An 8,298-nucleotide genomic window follows, 5' to 3' on the forward strand; every position below is an offset into this window, starting at 1 on the left:
ACTTCAGCAATATTCACTGCCTGTTCTCCTGTCCTTAGTGACAGGAAAGCTGTCACTTGTTGTTAGCGTATCAGACAGTTCCTGTTCTCAAAGGAGTAATAAATAAGGCTAGATTTAAAAAACAGAACAAACTTGGGCAGAGAAAGAACAATGAGTAGGGATGCCAAAATACAGTGAAAGACCACGTTATGACATTGTCAGCATATCTGAAACCAAGAAAAGCTGAAAAATCTCATAAGAGACCAGAGAGAAGAATTCAAAATCAAGCAGTTTCCAACAATAAACTACAAACTTTGAGAAAGAAATTGAAACATCCGTATGTTTAAAGAGTTCCCCTGCTTTTCAGTATCTTCTTCAGCAAATATAAAACATCGAAAGAAAGAAATAAAAACAATAGAGTCCTTAGCCAATCTTGCCACCGCCTTCCTTTGAAATTTCCTTTAATTAATTCATTAATTTCCTTTCGCAACACTCATTATGGACAGCTTTTTCACTTTTCCCCAACTCTCTGCTGGGCCTCCAAAGTCCCACGCTGGCCTTAGATCCCTGTCTTAATCCACCACTGCAATTAATCTAATCGTACTGAACACCAGTAGCCTCTATTAAGATTAAAGACATTCTAGCTATTTCATAATATTTTAAAGCCTATCTTGTGCATTGCACGTTACTCAGCCTATTCTGCACAAATGTTGTTTTATGGGTATTTTCATTTGTAAAGAAGCTGAACACTGGTAATGTCAATTCTATATGTAAAATTTGAAATTACTAAAACATACAGAAAGCAGTTTTCTTCTGATCTCTCACTGACGCAGAGTTGGTGCCCTGGTGACCCAAAAGAGAATGGAAATAAATGCACATGACTTCCACATCCTCAGTATTACATCACGAAGGATGAAACAGCATATTATGTCCAGCTCGGAAGGCCTCTGTGCTGTATGTAACGCTCCTCTTGCATAAAGAAAAAAAAGTCTTTCTTAACAAAACTGACTCAGTACAAACCTGAGAGATACCACACTCCAGTGAGCAGGACACCAAAAGCAATGATAAACTGTCAGACACAGGCTCATTTCATAATGGGATCACTTACTCTGACCTATGACATTAACATAATACGTTTTTATATAAAAGTAAAACATGAAGATACACTTGCGGGAAAAAAATATTTCTTAATATTCTATTTTTGGATTAAGACTCTCATCACCAGAGATTAAGGAAGACATGTCTACAAGAAAATATCTCTGTCGGAGGAAAAAGTTGTTCTTGATACCAAAGGGCTTTCCAGTATTTCAAGTACTGTCAGGAATTCCTGCCTACACCAACTGTGCTGTAATAACTATTTCCTAATTATTTAATAATCCTGGTCTAAGCAAACAATTCCCCAAACATCATTACCTCTGTCAGAAAGTAACTTGCATAACCTGGTGTTTTATCCCAGCTAGCCTGAGTAAAACCTAAACTAGCGTGATGATTTCAAGTGTCTGTTCTCCACAAAGTATTGGGGCATTGGATTGCTGTAAAAAACCCAAACAAAACACGATATTGTGAACATAACAAACATCCGCCGCACCCAGTTTAACTGGGTAAAGTTAGCCTAATCACATGAGGCAGACCCAAAGAACAAGTCTTTGGGCAGTGCCCAAAGGAAACTGTGTAAGGAACCCCCTTGGGTCTCTTATTCATCGTGCCATAATGTTCTTCTCGGCATCGCAAAAACAATTAACCAGTTCAAGACAACTGGCAGGCTCACATCCCAGCTCATACTCCAAGAAGCTTGCAAAACAGAGCCAAGATCAATTGGCAAGCAAGCGTGGAATTTGCTTGCAATAGAATTTCTGAAGTGCAAACATACAAATAATTAAAAAAAATAATATTTTGCATTGCCTTGATAACGAAAAATACTTTTAAACCATTGTTCAAAACCTGAGCCTTTCAAAATAATTCTTCAATGTTTGCTTATTTCCTAGCTTAAATTCTTCTACAACGCTCTTCTCAAAACTGATTTTGTAGCTAGTCATAACAACTCATACTAAATGATCTTTACTAAATAACCTACTCCAGGCCAGTTTAGCGATTCCTGCAACGGTCTTCATGTAGAAAAAATATTTTATCCAGTAAAATAAACCTTTTTGATTTCATTCAGAGAACTGATTTAATGTGAAACCCTTTCATACTAAATGAAACTTAAAATTTCATCTTGTTTCTCATCTCAAGCCATCTTCAGCAACAGCTAGGAATTCTGAAAGCGAAAGCATATTTGCAGAACTTTTGTTTCCGCACTCTTTAATCACGTTCTTAGGCAAAACTCAAACAATCTACACCATTATGAGTGTCTTGTAATATGTGGTCATTTGGCAAACCCTTTTCATGCTGTCAGTCACTATGGGATATTTAAAATACACAAACCACTAGCCTGCGTTTCTTAATATTTCTACTCATTTTAAAAATCAAATATGTTAATATTTGTCTGAACATACAAACCAGACAACTCTGATATGCAGTTTAAGCACAAATGATTGCGTCCAGGCGTCAGGATATAGTAAAATCCTCACAGAACTCGAGTGACTCAGCGAAGTAAATCCATCCACTGTCAGTGCCTCACCTGAGCAGAACTGGAGGAACAGCTACATCACTAGGTCAGGGCAAGAACTTTGTTTCAGATACGGTACAAGCTAGAAAGCAAATAGCTAAAATAATTGTAACGAGAAGAACCTCAGTCTGTGGCCTCTTCAGATTTTTTTCAAGATTCCCTTAAATATGGTCCTGAATAAGGTAACAGAATACAGATAAAACGCTGTGTAAATAAAGCAACCTTTTGCCTTCATGTACTTCTGTACTTGCTTATCTATAGATTTTTCTGGGTGTAACTGAAAATAAAATTTGGCTATTTATTTTTTTATATATTCTTAGGTAGGATTAAAAATCAACCTAGGAAGATACTGCATAATCACATGCTTCCAGTAAACCTAAAAACTCAGATTCAGCATAAATTTTTGTAGCTGAAACATCACTGTAGGGAACAGTGAACAGTAACTCCAAGTAAAACATATTCAAGATGAAAGGATAAACTCTTTGGATTTATTTACTGTAGACATAAAAAGTCAGTACCTAAACCTATCATGAGGAAGTATGTACATTGGGAAAGGCAGTAAATAGAAGTGGCCGCATTTTTCCACAAGCCCCCATATTAGATAGCACCGCAAAGCACCAGGTCTAGGTAGTAAAACCTGTTTTTCTGACCACCCCTGGTAGAAGATCTTGGTGTGAGAGCTAAAGCCTGTAATTAACATTTTCTTCTCATAGTTCCTTTTTTTTGGTGTAACAGAGTCACTGTTTTGGTAGCCTGACATATGTTTCAAATCACCACAGTTGAGAACTCGTTTCGCAGCAATATTAAAATAGTGCCCTAGCAGAAAGATTGAAAATGTACAGCAATGTCTTTGTATATAGCTGGCAACAGAAGTACAGAACCTCTCAAACTTCAAAATTGCTGCTACGCACTATGAATAGTTACAGCGGTTACAAAACGTCTCTGTTCAATAAATCCAAACAAACGCGCAGTGCGATGGACTTATAATGCAATATTATAGCATAAAATCCTATTTTATGCACTGTGGCGTAATCATATAACGTGTAAAAGGTTTAAGACAATACCGTAATTCTAGGCAGGGCTACTTTGTGCAAATATGAAATTCTCTGAAAAGTAATTTGCTTCAGCTCAGTGGAAAAACACAAGACACAATAAGAAAACGTCCATGGCTCTCACTTATTCTATATGCCTATTCCATGACAGCAAAAAGTGTTTGCATGAAAACAAGATATTTAGAGCTTTATACATACAAACAAGTAAAAGATAAAGGAACTGTAGCTGGAGGTCACCTATTTAAAAACTACAGGATTCCAGCAAAAGGGAATCTAAAATACGTGACAATCATATCTGGGATAAAGGGGAAAGACATGAGTCTCCATGGAGCTCATGAAATTCCAATAACCCGTAAACCAGCATAAAGTGTAGTATTTTCCTCTCCTAGTAGCTATTCTAAGACCAAAAGCAGCGCTCATGTCTAATTTGAGGGTTGAGAATAAACTAATACCAACTGCAAGATCTGCATCAAAATGTTAGTATTAGAGTTAAAATACGTTAAGAATCTGATCATATAAATTCCAGAACAAAAGGCAGATAAATACGCTGCTCCTGTTACACTGGCATTTTAAAAATAATTTAAAGAAAAAATACCTAGGACTTTTGCTATAACCCATGTCCATGGTTTTTTAACGTCAGGCATTTGCCCTCACCAAGAAAAGAGCAATTCATTTAGAGTCGGACCTTATCTTTTCAGTACACTGAAACCACAGACAAACTTAGATATAATGGCCCAGAAGCGAGCCGTATACGGGACAAAACTGCCTCCGCTGCATGTAGATGGTGAACCCGACCCTACTGAGACAGCAGAACTGCCCCTGACCTGAGAGAAGCTGGGATTATTTTCTCTAGAGTCTGTGCATCTTCCGATAAGCCAACCTCATTTTATTATTGTTTTTTCCAATACCCTGGAACGTTCTGCATATTTCTGTGTTGGGATATTATCCAGCATTTGTTATACTGTGTTATCAGATGTTCTATAGAGCCTTTCAAAATCACTGAGATAAGCAGGGAGCCGTTCTATAACGTAGGGTTAACAGATTACCTACACGTAAGCCCTACTAGCACGTACGTACCCATCCATGTACGTTCCTCTTGGTCATCAAGCATACTCATGCCTGAACATACAGACACAAAGCGACGTAAGCTTTGTGATGTGGGGTTGTTTTTTTCCTTTTTTTTTTAAAATTGCTAATTATCAACCAGCAGAGTAGACTTTGGGATTCATAGACTTGAATTCATAGACTTTGTCCCGACTGTGCAGCCCGCATGGCATGGAGGCAATCTGCTTAGTCATGAGGGAAACGGGTGGCTTCTGCAAGGCCACAGAGCATCACCTGCTAGTCGGCTCCACAAATTCACAAGCCAGCTTTTGAGGGAGTTACTTCTCTTCCCTCCCTAGGCAGGGGATTTTGTTCTATTCACAGGGAAATCCAGTCGAACCGCAAAGTAAAAGCAGCCGTATAAGACAATCAAGTGCTGCATAGACAGCATGAATTGAGTGGGGTTTTTTTTGCTGTAAATTTGGGGATTTGTTATCACACATATACCTCACCTGATCATGATGCAGACTGGAATACGTTACCGTTGTAAGAATCTGTTACTGTTGTAAGCACTAATCAACAGACTGAAATTTTACATTATAATTTTTGCATCATTCTCACTACTATGTTGCAGCTCCAACACAAATTTGTCACTACTGGCATTTTCACATCACAGATGATACAGTATTAAGGACAGGGATAATCTTTTTATCTGAGTGAGGAACCAGATAGCCCCAATCTTGACGAGGCTGCTAGGTACTACTGCAACACAGATAATTAAAAACATCTATACAGCTCGTGTATCATGGATTTTAACTGGAGAATGATGTAATTGTTCAATTCAATTCTTAAAAGTGGTTTAGGAAAGGACAAACAGGCCAAATAATATAATGCGGGGTGTGGGGAGAGTGGGAGGAAAATGTGAACTTCATCAAATCAACTTCAGTTCTGCGAAAGTATTCAGATATGAAGACCGCAGGCTAGGCCTTGCCTTTTTCTTTTCTTTTTTTCTTTTCCTCCTAAATTAAAAGAATAAAAGCCTACAAAAGATTAGGTTGCATATTTGCCTTGTGGTGCGAGAAGAGCTGACAGCTTTGCAGCAACAGGCGAAAGAGAAGTCCATGTTGCGGTAGAAGACTTGATGCTGAAGTAGAACCTTAGTCTTTCCTACACTTGCCACATGCATTTTCTCTTTCCTATCTCCTTTACCCGCAAGATCTGAAAGCATCCCAGGCCCCACTCACCACAGGTGCAAGTATGAGGCTGAGACTTTGCTTAGCACCTGTATTTTCTACATACTGGAACCTGAAAGAAAGCACAGCTGAAAAAAGAGGGACTATCCGTCACATAAAAAAGCGGCAGGGGATGGGCGAGGAGCCCACAAAAGAAACGCAAGGGGTTTATAATTTCATGTAGGAATCATTTTGCGTTTCCCGTTCCTGGCAATCTAAAGATCTGAAGACGTATCTTATGGCTCTTTCGTTTTTCATTCTGCCTTGGAAAGGCCTCCGCAGGGAGAAAAAAAAAAAAAAAAGGAGGCAAGGGGGAGATTTTTTCCAAGTGCTTTGTAACAGTTCAATGAAACCTTTAAGAACTGACCCGTTAACGGGAAGCCCCAGCTTCTGTCTGTGGCATGAGTATGTAGGACTCGAGCGTAACAATATCCTCTTGCTTTATATTATTTCTAAGTTTTCCTTTTGTTAGCTCACGAGAAGTTAACAGGCACGCTAAGAATGAAGTACCTGAAAAACAGATCATTATGGAAACACAGCATGGAGTAATCAGCCCTCATCACCTAACAGCAGGCTAAATTCAGTAAGCCCACCTGTGATTAAAAAATTAAACCAGTGGCAAGAACTTGGAAAGTATTGTATCCATAACTTCAAAAGAACCTAACATGGAGAATTTAGAATTGCATTTTAATTTCTCTTGAGTAACTGCAGTGGAAGCTGTTTTCCTGCAAGACAGCTGAGACTACAGGAATAATCTCTGTGACAAAAGCAAGTAGGAGAAGCTCAAATTCTGAGTATCAAATATGCACAAGAAGCGATTCACGATTAGGCTACAAAAACCCAAAGACTAGTAAACTTAGTCAACACCATTCTGAACAGGTTATATGTAAAAAAAAAAAACCCAAAAATCCAACAAAAGAGAGCCTCACCAACCAGAAATCATTAAATATAATGTTCATTATTTAGACCAGCTTTATACAAGAGAGAGTTTTTGCTCTACTTCTGTATTTTTCTTAGTTTTACAATATAACTTTATGCAAAATTCATTTTACTGGCCATTACTGTACGTAGAAAATTATACTGACAGTAATTGAAACTGGGCCTAAATTTATTACATTGAATTAGAGATGGACTTACAGTTATTTTAAAAAGTGTTGAAACACTGTTGATAGTGTAATTTATGTAATGAGAAAAAGAACTGTTTCTATATTCTAGATTGTAATGGAAGTTTCACTGAATGCTGGTGTTTAATAAATTGTATTATCTAGGAATTTGACATTGAGGCATTTCTAAGACGCATACTATCTTAAGGCGGTTTTCAGATATATAATCTCCGGACCACTAACAGCTAATGAGATATTTTACAAAGCTGATGCCTAAGAACATTCAAATTCAAAAGCTGCCTGTGTAAAAAATGCTTTTAAATTATATTTCTGACTGGTTATCTTTCAAACTCCCTGCCAACTCTTTTTTCCAGCTCTCCCCTTTACAAGCCCATGCTTATATTGTACCACATGCCTTAACACACTGCTAAGGGTGATTTCTTATAATCTCATAATTAAATCTCTAAGCAATTTGGCTGCCTTTTTTTTTGTGACAGCCAAAGAGCATAATGATGTCAAACACACGACTTCATGCAACAAATTCTGATATTAATGGGAGCACAACTTATGAAACTTCTTTTCAAAGGGGAGCACCGATTATCGTATGCCATAGTTACTTGGTGTACGCTGGGAATCTTTAGTTAACTAGTAACAAATCACAGTAACCTTTTAAAAGGTAAATTACTGATTAAATGATGGACTAATGGGTACTAGAGAATGTTTTGTTGTTGCTGTTTTGAATACTCGTTTTTAAGCAGAACCTTACAATCGTGTTCCGCAGCAAAAGCGTGTCCAGAGGTGGGGCAGCAAGTCACTGACCCCAGGCCGCCCCACCAGGCCCGTTCTAAGGGATGCTGGCGATCCAGAGGAGCCCAGGTTCCACAGCGCGGGGAGAAACGGATAAACTCCCGAGCTCCTCCTCAGAGGAACGCCGCTGTTACATCCCCGATACTAATAACTACATCACTGTTAAGTCAGCACTGTGTTGTCGTGTGTACAAAGTTACAACACCCACAGGAACTCGCACTCTCCAGTTGTGGAACACCCTGGAGAGAAATGACACCAGGAAGGTTACGAAGGTTACCAAACGCCCCGGCGAGCCCGAGCCGCGCCACCGAGACCCATTGCAACACCGCATCGCGGGCTGCGCGCTCACCAACGCGCCCCGACCTTCTGCGGGTTGGGTTTTTTTTTTAAAAAAAAGTCTGTTCATTCATTAAGCGAACTAAAGCCCGGGGAGCACCAGCGCTTCCCCGTGTGCGCTCCTCTCCGCTCCCGCG

The sequence above is a fragment of the Apaloderma vittatum genome, unplaced genomic scaffold, assembly GCF_000703405.1.
Source record: "Apaloderma vittatum isolate BGI_N311 unplaced genomic scaffold, ASM70340v1 scaffold34024, whole genome shotgun sequence".
NCBI classification, from domain to species: domain Eukaryota; kingdom Metazoa; phylum Chordata; class Aves; order Trogoniformes; family Trogonidae; genus Apaloderma; species Apaloderma vittatum.